Here is a 27,642-nt window from a genome sequence, read left to right as displayed (position 1 = left end):
TATAAACAATTCCCCAAAGTTTTATGCAAATTGGTTAAAGCGTTTTTCAGTTAATGTCCGACATGTTGACGACGGACGGACGTACAACGGTATACCATAATACGTCCCGTAAACGGGCGTATAAAAATGTATTATATTTTTTAGGTGGAATCTTCAAAAAAATCGTTTTGCTACTCTCAACGGTTTTTTAACCTTTTAATGAATTACGCCCCCTATTTCCTCGTGTATCCGTCTCTGTAACCTTTATAAAAGACTGTGAATTAATCACGAGATTTGGAATCAAACCACTAAGCTGAGAAGGTGTGCATAAATACAAGATTAACAGTTAATTCGAAGACAAATTACAAACATGGTCTTATTTCTTAACTGCAACACTAGAAACAGCGCAGTACATACCAATCTTATTTTGCTTTGTAATTGTCAATGCTTTCTAGTCCCATCAAGCTATAATCGTTCATGAAAACAAGACTTCAGTGTCCCATGTGAAACAAATTTCCAATGTCCCCCGCGTTGCACATATTTTATCTATCCAAGGTACAAGGGCAATAACTAAAATAAACACTTTTTATACCCGCGCCATAATGTGTGGGGGGGGGAGTAAGTTTTACTCTTGTCCGTCTGTATGTTAGTACGTCCCAAAGTTGGTTTCCATTTTCTAACTTTAGTTTAATATAAATGCCTCAACCAAATGTTATGAAACATATGCACAATGCTTATTACCACAAAACAAAGATCAAGTTTGAATTTTGGTGGCGTCACTTTAACCGTTCCCGAGTTATGCCCGTTTTGCTTTACTTTGCTTTGTTTGATACATTAGAAATGTTTAAAACCGGGTCCAGATCAGTTTAGAACTGTATAGTTTGCCTAAAATGACCTGGTTAACTGAAGACATTTCTAAAAGTGACCATTTGATCGTAGGAGAACCCTTCTGGAGCCCTTTCTTTTCCTCTTATACATACCATATAATATGTTCCACTTTTCATGTTCTACTTTATTTTTGTCCAGCCTCCGACTTTTGTCGCGAAAGCGAGACATAGCGATCCTACAATCCGTCGGCGGCGTCCACAAATATTCACTCTGTTGTTAAAGTTTTTCAAATTTTAATAGCTTTCTTAAACTATCCTGGATTTCTACCAAACTTGGACAGAAGCTTGTTTATGATTATAAGATAGTATCCAAAAGTAAATTTTGTAAAAAAAAACCTGTTTATCCGTATTTTACACATAAATGGACTTAGTTTTTCTACCAGTTAACATTACATTCACTCTGTGGTTAAATTTTTTCAAATTTTAATAACTTTCTTAAACTATCCTGGATTTGTACCAAAATTTGAAAAAATCGATCAAAATTCAGTGGTTTAGGTTTTCTTTTGGCGTTTATTATAAAGTGTTCTCGTTAGAGATTTATAAGCTAATAAAATGCTCCGCTGGGGCGCAGCTTGATACGACCGCAATTTGGCGTTTATTATAAAGTGTTCTCGTTAGAGATTTATAAGCTAATAAAATGCTCCGCTGGGGCGCAGCTTGATACGACCGCAGAGGTCGAACCCTGAACAGTTGGGGCAAGTATGGACACAACATTCAAGCTTGATACAGCACTGAATTTAGATTGTAATTAAATATTTGACACAGCATAGGTTTCTGACACAGAATGAATGTGGTCTAAGAACTTAAAATTTTTTAATTTACCTATTCAAACCATATCATTATTATTTGCTTTTATATATAAATCAGAAATAACCAATTCAAAATGGAAAATTTTAAAGAAAAAAACAAAAAAAAATCCCTCCCCCAAATTTTTTGAACCCCCTTATGATTCATCACCCCCAAACTCAATCCCAGCCTTCCCTTTGTGGTATGGTACCTTGCAGTACAATTTCAGAGAGATCCATACACTTGAACACAAGTTATTGTCTGGAAACTAGAAAATGCTTGTTTTTGGCCCCTTTTTGGCCCCAAATTCCTAAACGTTTAGGGCAATTACCCCCAAACTCAAACCAAGCTTTCCCTTTGTGATATGGAACCTTGCAGTACAATTTCATAAAGATCCATACACTTACACACAAGTTATTGTCCTGAAACTAGAAAAATGCTTGTTCTCTGCCCCTTTATGCCCCTTATTCCTAAAATTTTGAGGCAATTACCCCCAAAATCAATCCCAGCCTTCCCTTTGTGGTATGGTACCTTGCAGTACAATTTCAGAGAGATCCATACACTTGAACACAAGTTATTGTCTGGAAACTAAAAAAATGCTTATTTTTGGCCCCTTATTCCTAAACGTTTTGGGCAATTACCCCCAAACTCAATTAAAGCTTTTCCTTTGTGATATGGAACCTTGTAGTACAATTTCATAAAGATCCATACACTTACACACAAGTTATTGTCATGAAACTAGAAAAATGCTTGTTTTTTGCCCCTTTTTTGCCCCTAATTCCTAAAATTTGGAGGCAATAACCCCCAAAATCAATCCCAGCTTTCCCTTTGTGATATGGAACCTTGTGGTACAACGTCAGAGAGATCCATACACTTACACACAAGTTATTGTCATGAAACTAGAAACATGCTTGTTTTTTGCCCCTTTTTGGCCCCTTATTCCTAAAATTTGGAGGCAATTACCCCCAAAATAATCCCAGCATTCCCTTTGTGATATGGAACCTTGTGGTACAATGTCAGAGAGATCCATACACTAACACACAAGTTATGTCTGGAAGTTACAAAAATGCTTATTTTTTGGCCCCTTTTTGGCCCCTTAACTGTTGGTACCATAACCCCCCAAATCAATCCCCACCTTCCTTTTGTGGTATTGAACCTTATGGTAAAATTTCATAGAGATCCATTTACTTAAACTAAAGTTAGAGTGCGAAAACCAATGTGTCTTCGGACGACGACGACGACGCCGACGACGACGACGCCGGACGACGACGCCTGGACGACGACGACGACGCCGGACGACGACGACGACGAGGACGCCAACGTCATACCAATATACGACCGCAAAATTTTTTTGCGGTCGTATAAAACTTGAAGTACACATTGGGCTATTATGATGTGATCCAGATGTGGATACTAAAAAATTTCAAAGATCTTTTAGAGTACATACAATCTAAGACTCTCATCTTTCAACAGTATTAAAATATTTGACTTTTCTACACTTTACACAAGTATTCCCCATTCCAAACTAAAAGACAAATTGAAAGAGTTGGTATTGCTTTGTTTCATAAAAAAGAATGGCCAACATAGATACAAGTATCTTGTCTTAGGGAGGGATAAATCCTACTCTGTAAAAAATCACTCTGATTCAAACAAACAATTCTCTGATACTGACATTATCAAGATGCTTGATTTCTTGATTGACAACATATTTGTTACGTTTGGAGGACGTGTTTTCTACAAACTATCGGCATTCCCATGGGGACCAACTGTACCAAATTGACTGACATCTAGAAATTGACAATGAGGGTCGGTTGAAAACAAAACTTTACTACAAAAAGAGATGATTTCAGTTTCCCAATTGTGAACTTTCCATTTCTATGTAGAAACATTCCCGCAGCGCCTGAATACGGAGTATATATCTCCAAATTGATACGAAATTCCCGGGCTTGTATTTCCTATCATGATTTCCTTGATGGAGGGTTGCTGCTCACAATGAAGCTATTAAACCAAGAGTTCCAAATGGTGAAGTTGAAATCATCCCTTCATAAATTTTACGGACGACATCACGAGTTAGTTGACCATTATGGAATAACCGTTTCACAGATGATAGCGGATATGTTCCTACTGTCGGAACTACAATCCCGTTCCCTTTATTAGACTATTTACCGGGTTTGTAGTAACATGAGCAACACGACGGGTGCCACATGTGAAGCAGGATCTGCCTTCCCTTCCGGAGCACCCTGTGGCGGATCCAGGGGGAGGGTTCCGGGTGTTGGAACCCCCTTTTTTGGACGATCAATGCATTTGAATGGGGACATATAGTTGGACCCCACCCCCCCCCCCCCCTTATCCTAGGTTGGGACCCCCTTTCAGAAATGGCTGGATCCGCCCTTGAGCACCTGAGATCATCCCCAGTTTTTGGTCGGGTTCGTGTTGCTTAGTCTTCAGTTTTCTATGTTGTGTTTTGTGTACTACTGTTTGTCTGTTTGTCTTTTTTTTTTTTTTAGCCATGGCGTTGTCAGTTTATTTTCGATTTATGAGTTTGAATGTCCCTCTGGTATCTTTCGCCCCTCTTTTAAGCAAAGATTGAACTACTAAAGGTACACAAAATCGGAGCATTGGTCGGATAACAATTATTTACATGTATAAACCCTTACTCTTATGAGGGTGTAGTTATATTTAGTATCTTTTCTGAAACAGATTAAACCGGCAAGCAAAGGTAATAATCAAAATATTTTAATTTAAACACGCAAGAACCAGAAATCATTTAGTTGCCCTGTTACAATAGTTTGTGTGCATCAATCAGGACATCCTGTCCTTAGCCTGAATTGCATCATGTTAAAGTTTATGGTTACAGATTAGTGAGATTACCATTTAAATGAGAAATGCACACACATTGTGGGTGTTTTGATACTCCTGCGTGAGCTGTGAATGTTTCTTTAATAATATTGACCTGGCAAGTTGAAGAAATTGAATTCAAATTATTTAAATTTTGATTTACTTTGATAATGTGGAAAAAAATCCATTATCATTTTCGAGGGAAATAAATAATTGCAGAACCAAATGTCGGTTTACTGGCGACGTTTATCAGACAGAGAGTTCATTGAAATAAAAGTACAGAAGTTGCACAACAACCTGCGAATCCGGCAGCATTTAATATTTTGCGACAAAACACCTCTGATCGTAGGTTTAATGGTTCATCGGTTCATTAGACCACACTGCCATTACAATCTCCGTTTTAATTGGTTACTATGTTTTGGCGGTTTTTTTTTCTATTGTTCTAATTTTTCAACTCCTACCATGATGGAATTTATTTGGAAGGTCAGTGTTATTCTTTCTATATTAATGACATAATAATGGTCTAGTAATAGTTCATTGGTGTTACTTACACACAGAATCAACGTTTATTTTAGCAGAGACATATAGACACATATATATGTCTCATATTTTAGTAACTATCGAAAAGGAGAGTTAATCCATTATAAAATGACAATCAGAAAAGAAGATTTTACGGTCATATTTCAAAACTCAGTAATCTTATTTAGATTTGTTATACTATGATATTTAGTCTGGTTTGTATATGACTTGTATTTACCAATTGATTGACTGAACGTTTCGGATCGAGTAGACCGGTTAGACCTATATGAGAATGCAGGACAGAAAGTCACAGGACAAAAAGTCACGGACAAAAAGTCACAGGACAAAAAGTCACAATTCAGTTTTGAGATTATTTTTCTTTAAACAAGAAAACACTTATTTAGAAAATAAAATTTTTGATTTTTCTTGAACTATTATATATGAAGCAACTTTGTAATTAAGATATATTCAATAAATATCAATAATGATCAAATAATTGTTGTGAAAACAATATGTCAAAGTGGCTTGGTACTTAAATGGCTTCATTGTGCCAAAAATATATCCTTTGCATGATTCAAATTTTATAAATTTTCATTTATCAAGTCTTATGAACAATTTCCTAAACTAAAAATGAATATATGTAATAAAAAGAAAATACTTCAAGATCTTTCTCTTATATATTCAAACAATTGTCAAAAATTATTTGTGACTTTTTGTCTTGTGACTTTTTGTCCTATCAAATTTTTGACTTTATGTCCTGTGACTTTTTGTCCTGTGTCTTTCTGTCCGTTTACCTAATATGAGACTTTGTAGGTTCTAACTTCATATCGTTTGCATTCAGCGTTTTTTTATCGGTTATTTTTGATTACTATTAATGTTCGTGGTTCAGCATGGATAGTAAAAAAATATCCGATAAAAAACGTTGAATGCAAACGATATGAACCTATACAAAGTCTTATATTATAGGACTAGTAGACCGGTATGAATGCTATTTTGTGTAAATCGATTGGAAATAACACGGCATAGAAATAAATAGAAATAAGAATAGTTCTATAAATGATCAAATGGGTTAAATTTGAATTTTTATCATAAACAGATATTTTTTTTTTTGTAAACTGATGAATTGAGCCCTTTTCAACTGATTTTTATATCTTGTTCCTATGTTGTACTGTATAACACTGTCCCAGGTTAGGAGGAGGGTTGGCACCTTCAAACTAGCTTAACTCTGCCACATTCTGTTTGTGCCTGTCCTACGTCAGGAGCCTATAATTCAGTAGCAGTTGGTTTTTGCTGTATAGCATTTTGTTTTTTCTTTCATGGTTTTGTACTTCAATCAGGCTGTTTTCTCATTTGAATTGATTTGCATTTGTCATTTCGAGGCCTTTCATATCTGACTATGCAGTATGGGTTTTGCTCATTGTTGAAGGCCTTACAGCAACCTATAGTTGTTAACTTCTATGTCATTTGGTCTCTGGTGGAAAGGTTAGGAACTAACCGTCTATATGGTGTTTATACCTGTATAGAGGAATACCCTTTTAAAGAAGGGTAATTATCCCTCGATAAAGGGATATAATAGTTTATATAAAAAAGAAGATGTGGTATGATTGCCAATGAGACAACTCTCCACAAGAGTCCAAATGACACAGAAATTAACAACTATTAGTTATTAACTAACAACTGTTACGCCTCCAACAATGAGCAAAGCCCATACCGCATAGTCAGCTATAAAAGGCCCCGAATTGACAAATGTAAAACAATTCAAACAAGTAAACTAATGGCCTTATTTATATATACAAAATAATGAACGAAAAAAACAAATATGTAACACAGCAACAAACGATAACCACTGAATTACAGGCTCCGGACTTGAGACAGGCACATACAGAATGTGGCGGGGTTAAACTAGTTCGAAGGAGCCAACCCTCTCCTAACCTGGGACAGTGGTGTAACAGTAAAACATAAGAACAAACAATAAAAATCAGTTGAAAAAGGCTTAACTCATCAGATGGATACAAATAGTAAAACATCTAACAAAAACACATTGTTGACGTGGACGGGTACTTATACATCCCAACAACAAAAAAACATTAAGTACAGATCTGAGAGTACTTGCAGTTACTGACAGCTTGTTCAAAGCCAATAACAACTAATAAAAAAAAACAATGCATCTAAGACTAAATTTTCAATCAGTTTACATCCAGCATCCAATGGATTTAGTGTAAAGACGCCATAAACAGTGCAATGCCAAGATACAGGATTATTATTATTATTATTAGACGGATTAAAAGCAAAACATGGCAAATGTGCATTTTCTACTTATTATGGCAGTAACCTGCAACATTTGATGCACCAATTGTTGTACTTAATGTAATATGCACATGTCTAGTTTACTGCTAAACTGACTGAATATACAATCTATTGTTCATGTTAATTGAAAGATGTGATGATCAGGTAAATTCCACTCAGTTATGCCTCAATGAACAGATTTCTTCAAATATGTAAGAGAATGATAATCCCTTTCTTCATGATTAAGTACAAGTGTTATCGAGTACTTATCATGAAGTAAGGGATTATCTTTCTCTTGTCAGTGTAAATTAAATGTTTATAATTGATGCATAACTTCATTTTCAGCATTTCATTTATGGGTTAGTTTTAGTGATGTAAGGACTGTCTTATAATTTGGGAGATATTTTTAAAATGCATTATAGACATAAGGTGACACAACAGTAAAAAGAAAAGGTATGAATTGTATATGTTTCCTGATTGTGAGTATGAATGTAAATCATGTAATATTTTAGTGAGGAATTATCCTTTTTTTATTTACAGTTTAAATCAATAAATACATTTGAGTTACAACTAATTTTATTTCACAGCCAATATCTTGGTCCAGCTTTTTAAATCAAAAACTATTTCATTATGTCAGGGAAATGTTCTAATAAAATGCCTTTAAAAGTTTAAATATATATTCAAAACCTAAATCAAATTCCTTTTTTTTTTTTAATTCTTTTATCAGAATATTGGAAATAACTATTCTTCCCAACCTTCGGTTCATTAAGCTAAAAATTTAGGTTGTTTTTTATTTTAAAACTTTTTTCTTCTTTTTTTTGAATTGCTTTGATATTGTTTATTTTTTTTAGTAATTTGAAGTTATTAATATTTTCATAATAACATTAAACGTACAAATTTTATTGCACCTGTAAACTTCAACTTATATTGATTTTTTTTTAACAAAACTTTTAGTTAGTTTCAATCACTGTGATAAATCCTTTCAATCTGCTTCGGGGCAGTTTTAACTCATTTATAGAAACTCTTTGTTTTGAATTATAGGTTAGATAATACTTGGTCGAATATTTAAAACTTGAGGCGTAGCAGAGGGTTTTAAATATTCATAAAACATGACCAAGTATTTTCTGACCAATTTAGAACATATTCACACCTTCGAGTGACAGAACAAATTTGGCTGCTCATTGTAATAAACAAACTTTGATATTAGCTCACTTTAAATTTGCTTCTGCTTCAGGTACAATTTAATCTTATATATCTAAAATTCCTTCATTTTAAAATGCACAAAATCAGCTTTTCTAAAATTGTATAATTTTCAATAAGGGCAAAACTTCATCAATAAATATAATTTTTAATCGTTTCAATGCTTGCTCTTTTTCAATGATGAATGTATTGGTTTTTTTTTTTAATTTCTCAAAAACTTTCTTTGATTTTTTTTATCATCAGGCATTGTTTCTTAAAACATTGAATTGAAGTCTGGTATAAAAAAAATGGCTTAAATATTACATGTATTTTACCTACACCTTTGCCCCTTTTCAATTTTTTTTTTCAGAGGGTCTATTTATGTACCATAAAATAACATTAACAATGTTGAAATCTCAACTTAGATACCATCCCCAGAATATTTACGTCAGGACAGGTAACATATGCATTGGAAAGTAAGATAATTTTTTTTTCAATTTATTAATAGTTGTCTGATAGATATTAAAATAATTTGAATATGTATTACAGATAGACGGCAGCCCAGAGAGAAGAAAAAAGTAGTCCTAGACCTGGCGATGATATAATTGTTGATGCCTAGATGATGATGTAGGTATTTTGTCGTTACAATTGTACTTAAACTGTTAATAGTTGTAAGGTAATAAAATCAGTTTTCCCTGGAGAAACAGCTTGAAAATTTATTACAAATTAGTCCAAAATTTCTTTTTCAAATTTATACTCTAATGAAAAAAGTATACTTGTACTCCAATTTAGGATTTGAATTGAAACATGCATCACATTAATTTCTGAATTAATTATAACAGCAAATAGTCTCTTAACATTGACAATTTGGAAACCCTTTCTCTAATAGTCTCTCCTGAATGAAAGTAAAGTTTCCGATTGTCAATTTGGATATCTACATATTTAGTCGATTTTTTTTAAAAGTAATTTGGAAAATATGACTTGATTTAGATTGTTTGAGATTCAGTTGAATTTTAATCATTTTTGTTCAAAATGTATACATCAGATTGTTTTGGTTAGCCACCAACTTCTGATAATTTGACACGCACATTAATTTGGGAAATAATGATTATATCATTAAACCGTCTTCATTACTGATTGAAATATAGATTTAAAATGAAAATAAGTTAATGATATACAGTCAAAAAGAGCAATTGACCAATGATGATGGCTGCCATTAATGCCAGTTTTTCTTTATAGATAATTTGAAAGAAAAAAAAATTACAGTAGCAAATTTTTTAAGTTTTATATTTGGTTCAATATTTTTGAACTTATTTTGTTTTTGTTTCAGATACCAGCCCCAGGATATTTACGTCAGGACAGGTAACATATGCATCAGAAAGTAAGTATATTTTTTTTTTATTTATTAATAGTTGTCTGATAGATATTAAAATAATTTGAATATGTATTACAGATAGACGGCAGCCCAGAGAGAAGAAAAAAGAAGTCCTAGACATGGAGATGATATAATTGTTGATGCCTAGATGATGATGTACGTATTTTGTCGTTACAATTGTACTTAAACTGTTAATAGTTGTAAGGTAATAAAATCAGTTTTCCCTGGAGAAATAGCTTGAAAATTTATTACAAATTAGTTCAAAATTTCTTTTTCAAATTTATACTCTAATGAAAAAAGTATACTTGTACTCCAATTTAGGATTTGAATTGAAACATGCATCACATTAATTTCTGAATTAATTATAACAGCAAATAGTCTCTTAACATTGACAATTTGGAAACCCTTTCTCTAATAGTCTCTCCTGAACGAAAGTAAAGTTTCCGATTGTCAATTTGGATATCTACATATTTAGTCGATTTTTTTTAAAAGTAATTTGGAAAATATGACTTGATTTAGATTGTTTGAGATTCAGTTGAATTTTAATCATTTTTGTTCAAAATGTATACATCAGATTGTTTTGGTTAGCCACCAACTTCTGATAATTTGACACGCACATTAATTTGGGAAATAATGATTATATCATTAAACCGTCTTCATTACTGATTGAAATATAGATTTAAAATGAAAATAAGTTAATGATATACAGTCAAAAAGAGCAATTGACCAATGATGATGGCTGCCATTAATGCCAGTTTTTCTTTATAGATATTTTGAAAGAAAAAAAAATTAAAGTAGCAAATTTTTTAAGTTTTATATTTGGTTCAATATTTTTGAACTTATTTTGTTTTTGTTTCAGATACCAGCCCCAGGATATTTACGTCAGGACAGGTAACATATGCATCAGAAAGTAAGTATATTTTTTTTTTATTTATTAATAGTTGTCTGATAGATATTAAAATAATTTGAATATGTATTACAGATAGACGGCAGCCCAGAGAGAAGAAAAAAGAAGTCCTAGACATGGAGATGATATAATTGTTGATGCCTAGATGATGATGTACGTATTTTGTCGTTACAATTGTACTTAAACTGTTAATAGTTGAAAGGTAATAAAATCAGTTTTCCCTGGAGAAACAGCTTGAAAATTTATTACAAATTAGTCCAAAATTTCTTTTTCAAATTTATACTCTAATGAAAAAAGTATACTTGTACTCCAATTTAGGATTTGAATTGAAACATGCATCACATTAATTTCTGAATTAATTATAACAGCAAATAGTCTCTTAACATTGACAATTTGGAAACCCTTTCTCTAATAGTCTCTCCTGAACGAAAGTAAAGTTTCCGATTGTCAATTTGGATATCTACATATTTAGTCGATTTTTTTTAAAAGTAATTTGGAAAATTTGACTTGATTTAGATTGTTTGAGATTCAGTTGAATTTTAATCATTTTTGTTCAAAATGTATACATCAGATTGTTTTGGTTAGCCACCAACTTCTGATAATTTGACGCGCACATTAATTTGGGAAATAATGATTATATCATTAAACCGTCTTCATTACTGATTGAAATATAGATTTAAAATGAAAATAAGTTAATGATATACAGTCAAAAAGAGCAATTGACCAATGATGATGGCTGCCATTAATGCCAGTTTTTCTTTATAGATATTTTGAAAGAAAGAAAAATTAAAGTAGCAAATTTTTTAAGTTTTATATTTGGTTCAATATTTTTGAACTTATTTTGTTTTTGTTTCAGATACCAACCCCAGGATATTTACGTCAGGACAGGTAACATATGCATCCGAAAGTAAGTATATTTTTTTTTTATTTATTAATAGTTTTCTGATAGATATTAAAATAATTTGAATATGTATTACAGATAGACGGCAGCCCAGAGAGAAGAAAAAAGAAGTCCTAGACATGGAGATGATATAATTGTTGATGCCTAGATGATGATGTACGTATTTTGTCGTTACAATTGTACTTAAACTGTTAATAGTTGTAAGGTAATAAAATCAGTTTTCCCTGGAGAAACAGCTTGAAAATTTATTACAAATTAGTCCAAAATTTCTTTTTCAAATTTATACTCTAATGAAAAAAGTATACTTGTACTCCAATTTAGGATTTGAATTGAAACATGCATCACATTAATTTCTGAATTAATTATAACAGCAAATAGTCTCTTAACATTGACAATTTGGAAACCCTTTCTCTAATAGTCTCTCCTGAACGAAAGTAAAGTTTCCGATTGTCAATTTGGATATCTACATATTTAGTCGATTTTTTTTAAAAGTAATTTGGAAAATATGACTTGATTTAGATTGTTTGAGATTCAGTTGAATTTTAATCATTTTTGTTCAAAATGTATACATCAGATTGTTTTGGTTAGCCACCAACTTCTGATAATTTGACACGCACATTAATTTGGGAAATAATGATTATATCATTAAACCGTCTTCATTACTGATTGAAATATAGATTTAAAATGAAAATAAGTTAATGATATACAGTCAAAAAGAGCAATTGACCAATGATGATGGCTGCCATTAATGCCAGTTTTTCTTTATAGATATTTTGAAAGAAAAAAAAATTAAAGTAGCAAATTTTTTAAGTTTTATATTTGGTTCAATATTTTTGAACTTATTTTGTTTTTGTTTCAGATACCAGCCCCAGGATATTTACGTCAGGACAGGTAACATATGCATCCGAAAGTAAGTATATTTTTTTTTTATTTATTAATAGTTTTCTGATAGATATTAAAATAATTTGAATATGTATTACAGATAGACGGCAGCCCAGAGAGAAGAAAAAAGAAGTCCTAGACATGGAGATGATATAATTGTTGATGCCTAGATGATGATGTACGTATTTTGTCGTTACAATTGTACTTAAACTGTTAATAGTTGTAAGGTAATAAAATCAGTTTTCCCTGGAGAAACAGCTTGAAAATTTATTACAAATTAGTCCAAAATTTCTTTTTCAAATTTATACTCTAATGAAAAAAGTATACTTGTACTCCAATTTAGGATTTGAATTGAAACATGCATCACATTAATTTCTGAATTAATTATAACAGCAAATAGTCTCTTAACATTGACAATTTGGAAACCCTTTCTCTAATAGTCTCTCCTGAACGAAAGTAAAGTTTCCGATTGTCAATTTGGATATCTACATATTTAGTCGATTTTTTTTAAAAGTAATTTGGAAAATTTGACTTGATTTAGATTGTTTGAGATTCAGTTGAATTTTAATCATTTTTGTTCAAAATGTATACATCAGATTGTTTTGGTTAGCCACCAACTTCTGATAATTTGACGCGCACATTAATTTGGGAAATAATGATTATATCATTAAACCGTCTTCATTACTGATTGAAATATAGATTTAAAATGAAAATAAGTTAATGATATACAGTCAAAAAGAGCAATTGACCAATGATGATGGCTGCCATTAATGCCAGTTTTTCTTTATAGATATTTTGAAAGAAAGAAAAATTAAAGTAGCAAATTTTTTAAGTTTTATATTTGGTTCAATATTTTTGAACTTATTTTGTTTTTGTTTCAGATACCAGCCCCAGGATATTTACGTCAGGACAGGTAACATATGCATCCGAAAGTAAGTATATTTTTTTTTTATTTATTAATAGTTTTCTGATAGATATTAAAATAATTTGAATATGTATTACAGATAGACGGCAGCCCAGAGAGAAGAAAAAAGAAGTCCTAGACATGGAGATGATATAATTGTTGATGCCTAGATGATGATGTACGTATTTTGTCGTTACAATTGTACTTAAACTGTTAATAGTTGTAAGGTAATAAAATCAGTTTTCCCTGGAGAAACAGCTTGAAAATTTATTACAAATTAGTCCAAAATTTCTTTTTCAAATTTATACTCTAATGAAAAAAGTATACTTGTACTCCAATTTAGGATTTGAATTGAAACATGCATCACATTAATTTCTGAATTAATTATAACAGCAAATAGTCTCTTAACATTGACAATATGGAAACCCTTTCTCTAATAGTCTCTCCTGAACGAAAGTAAAGTTTCCGATTGTCAATTTGGATATCTACATATTTAGTCGATTTTTTTTAAAAGTAATTTGGAAAATATGACTTGATTTAGATTGTTTGAGATTCAGTTGAATTTTAATCATTTTTGTTCAAAATGTATACATCAGATTGTTTTGGTTAGCCACCAACTTCTGATAATTTGACACGCACATTAATTTGGGAAATAATGATTATATCATTAAACCGTCTTCATTACTGATTGAAATATAGATTTAAAATGAAAATGAAAATAAGTTAATGATATACAGTCAAAAAGAGCAATTGACCAATGATGATGGCTGCCATTAATGCCAGTTTTTCTTTATAGATATTTTGAAAGAAAAAAAAATTAAAGTAGCAAATTTTTTAAGTTTTATATTTGGTTCAATATTTTTGAACTTATTTTGTTTTTGTTTCAGATACCAGCCCCAGGATATTTACGTCAGGACAGGTAACATATGCATCCGAAAGTAAGTATATTTTTTTTTTATTTATTAATAGTTTTCTGATAGATATTAAAATAATTTGAATATGTATTACAGATAGACGGCAGCCCAGAGAGAAGAAAAAAGAAGTCCTAGACATGGAGATGATATAATTGTTGATGCCTAGATGATGATGTACGTATTTTGTCGTTACAATTGTACTTAAACTGTTAATAGTTGTAAGGTAATAAAATCAGTTTTCCCTGGAGAAACAGCTTGAAAATTTATTACAAATTAGTCCAAAATTTCTTTTTCAAATTTATACTCTAATGAAAAAAGTATACTTGTACTCCAATTTAGGATTTGAATTGAAACATGCATCACATTAATTTCTGAATTAATTATAACAGCAAATAGTCTCTTAACATTGACAATTTGGAAACCCTTTCTCTAATAGTCTCTCCTGAACGAAAGTAAAGTTTCCGATTGTCAATTTGGATATCTACATATTTAGTCGATTTTTTTTAAAAGTAATTTGGAAAATATGCATTGATTTAGATTGTTTGAGATTCAGTTGAATTTTAATCATTTTTGTTCAAAATGTATACATCAGATTGTTTTGGTTAGCCACCAACTTCTGATAATTTGACACGCACATTAATTTGGGAAATAATGATTATATCATTAAACCGTCTTCATTACTGATTGAAATATAGATTTAAAATGAAAATAAGTTAATGATATACAGTCAAAAAGAGCAATTGACCAATGATGATGGCTGCCATTAATGCCAGTTTTTCTTTATAGATATTTTGAAAGAAAAAAAAATTAAAGTAGCAAATTTTTTAAGTTTTATATTTGGTTCAATATTTTTGAACTTATTTTGTTTTTGTTTCAGATACCAGCCCCAGGATATTTACGTCAGGACAGGTAACATATGCATCCGAAAGTAAGTATATTTTTTTTTTATTTATTAATAGTTTTCTGATAGATATTAAAATAATTTGAATATGTATTACAGATAGACGGCAGCCCAGAGAGAAGAAAAAAGAAGTCCTAGACATGGAGATGATATAATTGTTGATGCCTAGATGATGATGTACGTATTTTGTCGTTACAATTGTACTTAAACTGTTAATAGTTGTAAGGTAATAAAATCAGTTTTCCCTGGAGAAACAGCTTGAAAATTTATTACAAATTAGTCCAAAATTTCTTTTTCAAATTTATACTCTAATGAAAAAAGTATACTTGTACTCCAATTTAGGATTTGAATTGAAACATGCATCACATTAATTTCTGAATTAATTATAACAGCAAATAGTCTCTTAACATTGACAATTTGGAAACCCTTTCTCTAATAGTCTCTCCTGAACGAAAGTAAAGTTTCCGATTGTCAATTTGGATATCTACATATTTAGTCGATTTTTTTTAAAAGTAATTTGGAAAATATGCATTGATTTAGATTGTTTGAGATTCAGTTGAATTTTAATCATTTTTGTTCAAAATGTATACATCAGATTGTTTTGGTTAGCCACCAACTTCTGATAATTTGACACGCACATTAATTTGGGAAATAATGATTATATCATTAAACCGTCTTCATTACTGATTGAAATATAGATTTAAAATGAAAATAAGTTAATGATATACAGTCAAAAAGAGCAATTGACCAATGATGATGGCTGCCATTAATGCCAGTTTTTCTTTATAGATATTTTGAAAGAAAAAAAAATTAAAGTAGCAAATTTTTTAAGTTTTATATTTGGTTCAATATTTTTGAACTTATTTTGTTTTTGTTTCAGATACCAGCCCCAGGATATTTACGTCAGGACAGGTAACATATGCATCCGAAAGTAAGTATATTTTTTTTTTATTTATTAATAGTTTTCTGATAGATATTAAAATAATTTGAATATGTATTACAGATAGACGGCAGCCCAGAGAGAAGAAAAAAGAAGTCCTAGACATGGAGATGATATAATTGTTGATGCCTAGATGATGATGTACGTATTTTGTCGTTACAATTGTACTTAAACTGTTAATAGTTGTAAGGTAATAAAATCAGTTTTCCCTGGAGAAACAGCTTGAAAATTTATGACAAAATTAGTCCAAAATTTCTTTTTCAAATTTATACTCTAATGAAAAAAGTATACTTGTACTCCAATTTAGGATTTGAATTGAAACATGCATCACATTAATTTCTGAATTAATTATAACAGCAAATAGTCTCTTAACATTGACAATTTGGAAACCCTTTCTCTAATAGTCTCTCCTGAACGAAAGTAAAGTTTCCGATTGTCAATTTGGATATCTACATATTTAGTCGATTTTTTTTAAAAGTAATTTGGAAAATATGACTTGATTTAGATTGTTTGAGATTCAGTTGAATTTTAATCATTTTTGTTCAAAATGTATACATCAGATTGTTTTGGTTAGCCACCAACTTCTGATAATTTGACAAGCACATTAATTTGGGAAATAATGATTATATCATTAAACCGTCTTCATTACTGATTGAAATATAGATTTAAAATGAAAATAAGTTAATGATATACAGTCAAAAAGAGCAATTGACCAATGATGATGGCTGCCATTAATGCCAGTTTTTCTTTATAGATATTTTGAAAGAAAAAAAAATTAAAGTAGCAAATTTTTTAAAGTTTTATATTTGGTTCAATATTTTTGAACTTATTTTGTTTTTGTTTCAGATACCAGCCCCAGGATATTTACGTCAGGACAGGTAACATATGCATCCGAAAGTAAGTATATTTTTTTTTTATTTATTAATAGTTTTCTGATAGATATTAAAATAATTTGAATATGTATTACAGATAGACGGCAGCCCAGAGAGAAGAAAAAAGAAGTCCTAGACATGGAGATGATATAATTGTTGATGCCTAGATGATGATGTACGTATTTTGTCGTTACAATTGTACTTAAACTGTTAATAGTTGTAAGGTAATAAAATCAGTTTTCCCTGGAGAAACAGCTTGAAAATTTATTACAAATTAGTCCAAAATTTCTTTTTCAAATTTATACTCTAATGAAAAAAGTATACTTGTACTCCAATTTAGGATTTGAATTGAAACATGCATCACATTAATTTCTGAATTAATTATAACAGCAAATAGTCTCTTAACATTGACAATTTGGAAACCCTTTCTCTAATAGTCTCTCCTGAACGAAAGTAAAGTTTCCGATTGTCAATTTGGATATCTACATATTAAGTCGATTTTTTTTAAAAGTAATTTGGAAAATATGCATTGATTTAGATTGTTTGAGATTCAGTTGAATTTTAATCATTTTTGTTCAAAATGTATACATCAGATTGTTTTGGTTAGCCACCAACTTCTGATAATTTGACACGCACATTAATTTGGGAAATAATGATTATATCATTAAACCGTCTTCATTACTGATTGAAATATAGATTTAAAATGAAAATAAGTTAATGATATACAGTCAAAAAGAGCAATTGACCAATGATGATGGCTGCCATTAATGCCAGTTTTTCTTTATAGATATTTTGAAAGAAAAAAAAATTAAAGTAGCAAATTTTTTAAGTTTTATATTTGGTTCAATATTTTTGAACTTATTTTGTTTTTGTTTCAGATACCAGCCCCAGGATATTTACGTCAGGACAGGTAACATATGCATCCGAAAGTAAGTATATTTTTTTTTTATTTATTAATAGTTTTCTGATAGATATTAAAATAATTTGAATATGTATTACAGATAGACGGCAGCCCAGAGAGAAGAAAAAAGAAGTCCTAGACATGGAGATGATATAATTGTTGATGCCTAGATGATGATGTACGTATTTTGTCGTTACAATTGTACTTAAACTGTTAATAGTTGTAAGGTAATAAAATCAGTTTTCCCTGGAGAAACAGCTTGAAAATTTATGACAAAATTAGTCCAAAATTTCTTTTTCAAATTTATACTCTAATGAAAAAAGTATACTTGTACTCCAATTTAGGATTTGAATTGAAACATGCATCACATTAATTTCTGAATTAATTATAACAGCAAATAGTCTCTTAACATTGACAATTTGGAAACCCTTTCTCTAATAGTCTCTCCTGAACGAAAGTAAAGTTTCCGATTGTCAATTTGGATATCTACATATTTAGTCGATTTTTTTTAAAAGTAATTTGGAAAATATGACTTGATTTAGATTGTTTGAGATTCAGTTGAATTTTAATCATTTTTGTTCAAAATGTATACATCAGATTGTTTTGGTTAGCCACCAACTTCTGATAATTTGACAAGCACATTAATTTGGGAAATAATGATTATATCATTAAACCGTCTTCATTACTGATTGAAATATAGATTTAAAATGAAAATAAGTTAATGATATACAGTCAAAAAGAGCAATTGACCAATGATGATGGCTGCCATTAATGCCAGTTTTTCTTTATAGATATTTTGAAAGAAAAAAAAATTAAAGTAGCAAATTTTTTAAGTTTTATATTTGGTTCAATATTTTTGAACTTATTTTGTTTTTGTTTCAGATACCAGCCCCAGGATATTTACGTCAGGACAGGTAACATATGCATCCGAAAGTAAGTATATTTTTTTTTTATTTATTAATAGTTTTCTGATAGATATTAAAATAATTTGAATATGTATTACAGATAGACGGCAGCCCAGAGAGAAGAAAAAAGAAGTCCTAGACATGGAGATGATATAATTGTTGATGCCTAGATGATGATGTACGTATTTTGTCGTTACAATTGTACTTAAACTGTTAATAGTTGTAAGGTAATAAAATCAGTTTTCCCTGGAGAAACAGCTTGAAAATTTATTACAAATTAGTCCAAAATTTCTTTTTCAAATTTATACTCTAATGAAAAAAGTATACTTGTACTCCAATTTAGGATTTGAATTGAAACATGCATCACATTAATTTCTGAATTAATTATAACAGCAAATAGTCTCTTAACATTGACAATTTGGAAACCCTTTCTCTAATAGTCTCTCCTGAACGAAAGTAAAGTTTCCGATTGTCAATTTGGATATCTACATATTTAGTCGATTTTTTTTAAAAGTAATTTGGAAAATATGCATTGATTTAGATTGTTTGAGATTCAGTTGAATTTTAATCATTTTTGTTCAAAATGTATACATCAGATTGTTTTGGTTAGCCACCAACTTCTGATAATTTGACACGCACATTAATTTGGGAAATAATGATTATATCATTAAACCGTCTTCATTACTGATTGAAATATAGATTTAAAATGAAAATAAGTTAATGATATACAGTCAAAAAGAGCAATTGACCAATGATGATGGCTGCCATTAATGCCAGTTTTTCTTTATAGATATTTTGAAAGAAAAAAAAATTAAAGTAGCAAATTTTTTAAGTTTTATATTTGGTTCAATATTTTTGAACTTATTTTGTTTTTGTTTCAGATACCAGCCCCAGGATATTTACGTCAGGACAGGTAACATATGCATCCGAAAGTAAGTATATTTTTTTTTTATTTATTAATAGTTTTCTGATAGATATTAAAATAATTTGAATATGTATTACAGATAGACGGCAGCCCAGAGAGAAGAAAAAAGAAGTCCTAGACATGGAGATGATATAATTGTTGATGCCTAGATGATGATGTACGTATTTTGTCGTTACAATTGTACTTAAACTGTTAATAGTTGTAAGGTAATAAAATCAGTTTTCCCTGGAGAAACAGCTTGAAAATTTATGACAAAATTAGTCCAAAATTTCTTTTTCAAATTTATACTCTAATGAAAAAAGTATACTTGTACTCCAATTTAGGATTTGAATTGAAACATGCATCACATTAATTTCTGAATTAATTATAACAGCAAATAGTCTCTTAACATTGACAATTTGGAAACCCTTTCTCTAATAGTCTCTCCTGAACGAAAGTAAAGTTTCCGATTGTCAATTTGGATATCTACATATTTAGTCGATTTTTTTTAAAAGTAATTTGGAAAATATGACTTGATTTAGATTGTTTGAGATTCAGTTGAATTTTAATCATTTTTGTTCAAAATGTATACATCAGATTGTTTTGGTTAGCCACCAACTTCTGATAATTTGACAAGCACATTAATTTGGGAAATAATGATTATATCATTAAACCGTCTTCATTACTGATTGAAATATAGATTTAAAATGAAAATAAGTTAATGATATACAGTCAAAAAGAGCAATTGACCAATGATGATGGCTGCCATTAATGCCAGTTTTTCTTTATAGATATTTTGAAAGAAAAAAAAATTAAAGTAGCAAATTTTTTAAGTTTTATATTTGGTTCAATATTTTTGAACTTATTTTGTTTTTGTTTCAGATACCAGCCCCAGGATATTTACGTCAGGACAGGTAACATATGCATCCGAAAGTAAGTATATTTTTTTTTTATTTATTAATAGTTTTCTGATAGATATTAAAATAATTTGAATATGTATTACAGATAGACGGCAGCCCAGAGAGAAGAAAAAAGAAGTCCTAGACATGGAGATGATATAATTGTTGATGCCTAGATGATGATGTACGTATTTTGTCGTTACAATTGTACTTAAACTGTTAATAGTTGTAAGGTAATAAAATCAGTTTTCCCTGGAGAAACAGCTTGAAAATTTATTACAAATTAGTCCAAAATTTCTTTTTCAAATTTATACTCTAATGAAAAAAGTATACTTGTACTCCAATTTAGGATTTGAATTGAAACATGCATCACATTAATTTCTGAATTAATTATAACAGCAAATAGTCTCTTAACATTGACAATTTGGAAACCCTTTCTCTAATAGTCTCTCCTGAACGAAAGTAAAGTTTCCGATTGTCAATTTGGATATCTACATATTTAGTCGATTTTTTTTAAAAGTAATTTGGAAAATATGCATTGATTTAGATTGTTTGAGATTCAGTTGAATTTTAATCATTTTTGTTCAAAATGTATACATCAGATTGTTTTGGTTAGCCACCAACTTCTGATAATTTGACACGCACATTAATTTGGGAAATAATGATTATATCATTAAACCGTCTTCATTACTGATTGAAATATAGATTTAAAATGAAAATAAGTTAATGATATACAGTCAAAAAGAGCAATTGACCAATGATGATGGCTGCCATTAATGCCAGTTTTTCTTTATAGATATTTTGAAAGAAAAAAAAATTAAAGTAGCAAATTTTTTAAGTTTTATATTTGGTTCAATATTTTTGAACTTATTTTGTTTTTGTTTCAGATACCAGCCCCAGGATATTTACGTCAGGACAGGTAACATATGCATCCGAAAGTAAGTATATTTTTTTTTTATTTATTAATAGTTTTCTGATAGATATTAAAATAATTTGAATATGTATTACAGATAGACGGCAGCCCAGAGAGAAGAAAAAAGAAGTCCTAGACATGGAGATGATATAATTGTTGATGCCTAGATGATGATGTACGTATTTTGTCGTTACAATTGTACTTAAACTGTTAATAGTTGTAAGGTAATAAAATCAGTTTTCCCTGGAGAAACAGCTTGAAAATTTATTACAAATTAGTCCAAAATTTCTTTTTCAAATTTATACTCTAATGAAAAAAGTATACTTGTACTCCAATTTAGGATTTGAATTGAAACATGCATCACATTAATTTCTGAATTAATTATAACAGCAAATAGTCTCTTAACATTGACAATTTGGAAACCCTTTCTCTAATAGTCTCTCCTGAACGAAAGTAAAGTTTCCGATTGTCAATTTGGATATCTACATATTTAGTCGATTTTTTTTAAAAGTAATTTGGAAAATATGCATTGATTTAGATTGTTTGAGATTCAGTTGAATTTTAATCATTTTTGTTCAAAATGTATACATCAGATTGTTTTGGTTAGCCACCAACTTCTGATAATTTGACACGCACATTAATTTGGGAAATAATGATTATATCATTAAACCGTCTTCATTACTGATTGAAATATAGATTTAAAATGAAAATAAGTTAATGATATACAGTCAAAAAGAGCAATTGACCAATGATGATGGCTGCCATTAATGCCAGTTTTTCTTTATAGATATTTTGAAAGAAAAAAAAATTAAAGTAGCAAATTTTTTAAGTTTTATATTTGGTTCAATATTTTTGAACTTATTTTGTTTTTGTTTCAGATACCAGCCCCAGGATATTTACGTCAGGACAGGTAACATATGCATCCGAAAGTAAGTATATTTTTTTTTTATTTATTAATAGTTTTCTGATAGATATTAAAATAATTTGAATATGTATTACAGATAGACGGCAGCCCAGAGAGAAGAAAAAAGAAGTCCTAGACATGGAGATGATATAATTGTTGATGCCTAGATGATGATGTACGTATTTTGTCGTTACAATTGTACTTAAACTGTTAATAGTTGTAAGGTAATAAAATCAGTTTTCCCTGGAGAAACAGCTTGAAAATTTATTACAAATTAGTCCAAAATTTCTTTTTCAAATTTATACTCTAATGAAAAAAGTATACTTGTACTCCAATTTAGGATTTGAATTGAAACATGCATCACATTAATTTCTGAATTAATTATAACAGCAAATAGTCTCTTAACATTGACAATTTGGAAACCCTTTCTCTAATAGTCTCTCCTGAACGAAAGTAAAGTTTCCGATTGTCAATTTGGATATCTACATATTTAGTCGATTTTTTTTAAAAGTAATTTGGAAAATATGCATTGATTTAGATTGTTTGAGATTCAGTTGAATTTTAATCATTTTTGTTCAAAATGTATACATCAGATTGTTTTGGTTAGCCACCAACTTCTGATAATTTGACACGCACATTAATTTGGGAAATAATGATTATATCATTAAACCGTCTTCATTACTGATTGAAATATAGATTTAAAATGAAAATAAGTTAATGATATACAGTCAAAAAGAGCAATTGACCAATGATGATGGCTGCCATTAATGCCAGTTTTTCTTTATAGATATTTTGAAAGAAAAAAAAATTAAAGTAGCAAATTTTTTAAGTTTTATATTTGGTTCAATATTTTTGAACTTATTTTGTTTTTGTTTCAGATACCAGCCCCAGGATATTTACGTCAGGACAGGTAACATATGCATCCGAAAGTAAGTATATTTTTTTTTTTATTTATTAATAGTTTTCTGATAGATATTAAAATAATTTGAATATGTATTACAGATAGACGGCAGCCCAGAGAGAAGAAAAAAGAAGTCCTAGACATGGAGATGATATAATTGTTGATGCCTAGATGATGATGTACGTATTTTGTCGTTACAATTGTACTTAAACTGTTAATAGTTGTAAGGTAATAAAATCAGTTTTCCCTGGAGAAACAGCTTGAAAATTTATGACAAAATTAGTCCAAAATTTCTTTTTCAAATTTATACTCTAATGAAAAAAGTATACTTGTACTCCAATTTAGGATTTGAATTGAAACATGCATCACATTAATTTCTGAATTAATTATAACAGCAAATAGTCTCTTAACATTGACAATTTGGAAACCCTTTCTCTAATAGTCTCTCCTGAACGAAAGTAAAGTTTCCGATTGTCAATTTGGATATCTACATATTTAGTCGATTTTTTTTAAAAGTAATTTGGAAAATATGACTTGATTTAGATTGTTTGAGATTCAGTTGAATTTTAATCATTTTTGTTCAAAATGTATACATCAGATTGTTTTGGTTAGCCACCAACTTCTGATAATTTGACAAGCACATTAATTTGGGAAATAATGATTATATCATTAAACCGTCTTCATTACTGATTGAAATATAGATTTAAAATGAAAATAAGTTAATGATATACAGTCAAAAAGAGCAATTGACCAATGATGATGGCTGCCATTAATGCCAGTTTTTCTTTATAGATATTTTGAAAGAAAAAAAAATTAAAGTAGCAAATTTTTTAAGTTTTATATTTGGTTCAATATTTTTGAACTTATTTTGTTTTTGTTTCAGATACCAGCCCCAGGATATTTACGTCAGGACAGGTAACATATGCATCCGAAAGTAAGTATATTTTTTTTTTATTTATTAATAGTTGTCTGATAGATATTAAAATAATTTGAATATGTATTACAGATAGACGGCAGCCCAGAGAGAAGAAAAAAGAAGTCCTAGACATGGAGATGATATAATTGTTGATGCCTAGATGATGATGTACGTATTTTGTCGTTACAATTGTACTTAAACTGTTAATAGTTGTAAGGTAATAAAATCAGTTTTCCCTGGAGAAACAGCTTGAAAATTTATTACAAATTAGTCCAAAATTTCTTTTTCAAATTTATACTCTAATGAAAAAAGTATACTTGTACTCCAATTTAGGATTTGAATTGAAACATGCATCACATTAATTTCTGAATTAATTATAACAGCAAATAGTCTCTTAACATTGACAATTTGGAAACCCTTTCTCTAATAGTCTCTCCTGAACGAAAGTAAAGTTTCCGATTGTCAATTTGGATATCTACATATTTAGTCGATTTTTTTTAAAAGTAATTTGGAAAATATGACTTGATTTAGATTGTTTGAGATTCAGTTGAATTTTAATCATTTTTGTTCAAAATGTATACATCAGATTGTTTTGGTTAGCCACCAACTTCTGATAATTTGACAAGCACATTAATTTGGGAAATAATGATTATATCATTAAACCGTCTTCATTACTGATTGAAATATAGATTTAAAATGAAAATAAGTTAATGATATACAGTCAAAAAGAGCAATTGACCAATGATGATGGCTGCCATTAATGCCAGTTTTTCTTTATAGATATTTTGAAAGAAAAAAAAATTAAAGTAGCAAATTTTTTAAGTTTTATATTTGGTTCAATATTTTTGAACTTATTTTGTTTTTGTTTCAGATACCAGCCCCAGGATATTTACGTCAGGACAGGTAACATATGCATCCGAAAGTAAGTATATTTTTTTTTTATTTATTAATAGTTGTCTGATAGATATTAAAATAATTTGAATATGTATTACAGATAGACGGCAGCCCAGAGAGAAGAAAAAAGAAGTCCTAGACATGGAGATGATATAATTGTTGATGCCTAGATGATGATGTACGTATTTTGTCGTTACAATTGTACTTAAACTGTTAATAGTTGTAAGGTAATAAAATCAGTTTTCCCTGGAGAAACAGCTTGAAAATTTATTACAAATTAGTCCAAAATTTCTTTTTCAAATTTATACTCTAATGAAAAAAGTATACTTGTACTCCAATTTAGGATTTGAATTGAAACATGCATCACATTAATTTCTGAGTTAATTATAACAGCAAATAGTCTCTTAACATTGACAATTTGGAAACCCTTTCTCTAATAGTCTCTCCTGAACGAAAGTAAAGTTTCCGATTGTCAATTTGGATATCTACATATTTAGTCGATTTTTTTAAAAAGTAATTTGGAAAATATGACTTGATTTAGATTGTTTGAGATTCAGTTGAATTTTAATCATTTTTGTTCAAAATGTATACATCAGATTGTTTTGGTTAGCCACCAACTTCTGATAATTTGACACGCACATTAATTTGGGAAATAATGATTATATCATTAAACCGTCTTCATTACTGATTGAAATATAGATTTAAAATGAAAATAAGTTAATGATATACAGTCAAAAAGAGCAATTGACCAATGATGATGGCTGCCATTAATGCCAGTTTTTCTTTATAGATATTTTGAAAGAAAAAAAAATTAAAGTAGCAAATTTTTTAAGTTTTATATTTGGTTCAATATTTTTGAACTTATTTTGTTTTTGTTTCAGATACCAGCCCCAGGATATTTACGTCAGGACAGGTAACATATGCATCCGAAAGTAAGTATATTTTTTTTTTATTTATTAATAGTTGTCTGATAGATATTAAAATAATTTGAATATGTATTACAGATAGACGGCAGCCCAGAGAGAAGAAAAAAGAAGTCCTAGACATGGAGATGATATAATTGTTGATGCCTAGATGATGATGTACGTATTTTGTCGTTACAATTGTACTTAAACTGTTAATAGTTGTAAGGTAATAAAATCAGTTTTCCCTGGAGAAACAGCTTGAAAATTTATTACAAATTAGTTCAAAATTTCTTTTTCAAATTTATACTCTAATGAAAAAAGTATACTTGTACTCCAATTTAGGATTTGAATTGAAACATGCATCACATTAATTTCTGAATTAATTATAACAGCAAATAGTCTCTTAACATTGACAATTTGGAAACCCTTTCTCTAATAGTCTCTCCTGAACGAAAGTAAAGTTTCCGATTGTCAATTTGGATATCTACATATTTAGTCGATTTTTTTTAAAAGTAATTTGGAAAATATGACTTGATTTAGATTGTTTGAGATTCAGTTGAATTTTAATCATTTTTGTTCAAAATGTATACATCAGATTGTTTTGGTTAGCCACCAACTTCTGATAATTTGACACGCACATTAATTTGGGAAATAATGATTATATCATTAAACCGTCTTCATTACTGATTGAAATATAGATTTGAAATGAAAATAAGTTAATGATATACAGTCAAAAAGAGCAATTGACCAATGATGATGGCTGCCATTAATGCCAGTTTTTCTTTATAGATATTTTGAAAGAAAAAAAAATTAAAGTAGCAAATTTTTTAAGTTTTATATTTGGTTCAATATTTTTGAACTTATTTTGTTTTTGTTTCAGATACCAGCCCCAGGATATTTACGTCAGGACAGGTAACATATGCATCCGAAAGTAAGTATATTTTTTTTTTATTTATTAATAGTTGTCTGATAGATATTAAAATAATTTGAATATGTATTACAGATAGACGGCAGCCCAGAGAGAAGAAAAAAGAAGTCCTAGACATGGAGATGATATAATTGTTGATGCCTAGATGATGATGTACGTATTTTGTCGCTACAATTGTACTTAAACTGTTAATAGTTGTAAGGTAATAAAATCAGTTTTCCCTGGAGAAACAGCTTGAAAATTTATTACAAATTAGTCCAAATTTGTTTTTCAAATTTATACTCTAATGAAAAAAGTATACTTGTACTCCAATTTAGGATTTGAATTGAAACATGCATCACATTAATTTCTGAATTAATTATAACAGCAAATAGTCTCTTAACATTGACAATTTGGAAACCCTTTCTCTAATAGTCTCTCCTGAACGAAAGTAAAGTTTCCGATTGTCAATTTGGATATCTACATATTTAGTCGATTTTTTTAAAAAGTAATTTGGAAAATATGACTTGATTTAGATTGTTTGAGATTCAGTTGAATTTTAATCATTTTTGTTCAAAATGTATACATCAGATTGTTTTGGTTAGCCACCAACTTCTGATAAT

The 27,642-nt window shown here is 29.6% G+C and overlaps 2 long non-coding RNA genes across 5 annotated transcripts in view; one reads left to right on the top strand and one right to left on the bottom strand.

Annotated features, from left to right (window-relative positions):
- Positions 1-27,642, bottom strand: part of LOC127735054 (uncharacterized) — a 139,439-nt gene that overhangs the window by 74,767 nt on the left and 37,030 nt on the right. The window contains exon 2 of the long non-coding RNA XR_007997989.1: positions 2,655-2,791. This is a non-coding gene — a long non-coding RNA (uncharacterized LOC127735054). The remainder of the gene's footprint in view (positions 1-2,654; positions 2,792-27,642) is intronic.
- LOC127735053 (uncharacterized) overlaps positions 1-27,642 on the top strand; it is a 92,626-nt gene that overhangs the window by 31,132 nt on the left and 33,852 nt on the right. The window lies entirely within an intron of this gene.

The sequence above is a fragment of the Mytilus californianus genome, unplaced genomic scaffold (genome assembly GCF_021869535.1).
Source record: "Mytilus californianus isolate M0D057914Y unplaced genomic scaffold, xbMytCali1.0.p SCAF_3, whole genome shotgun sequence".
NCBI lineage: Eukaryota > Metazoa > Mollusca > Bivalvia > Mytilida > Mytilidae > Mytilus > Mytilus californianus.
This window is presented reverse-complemented; position numbering and strand designations above follow the sequence as displayed.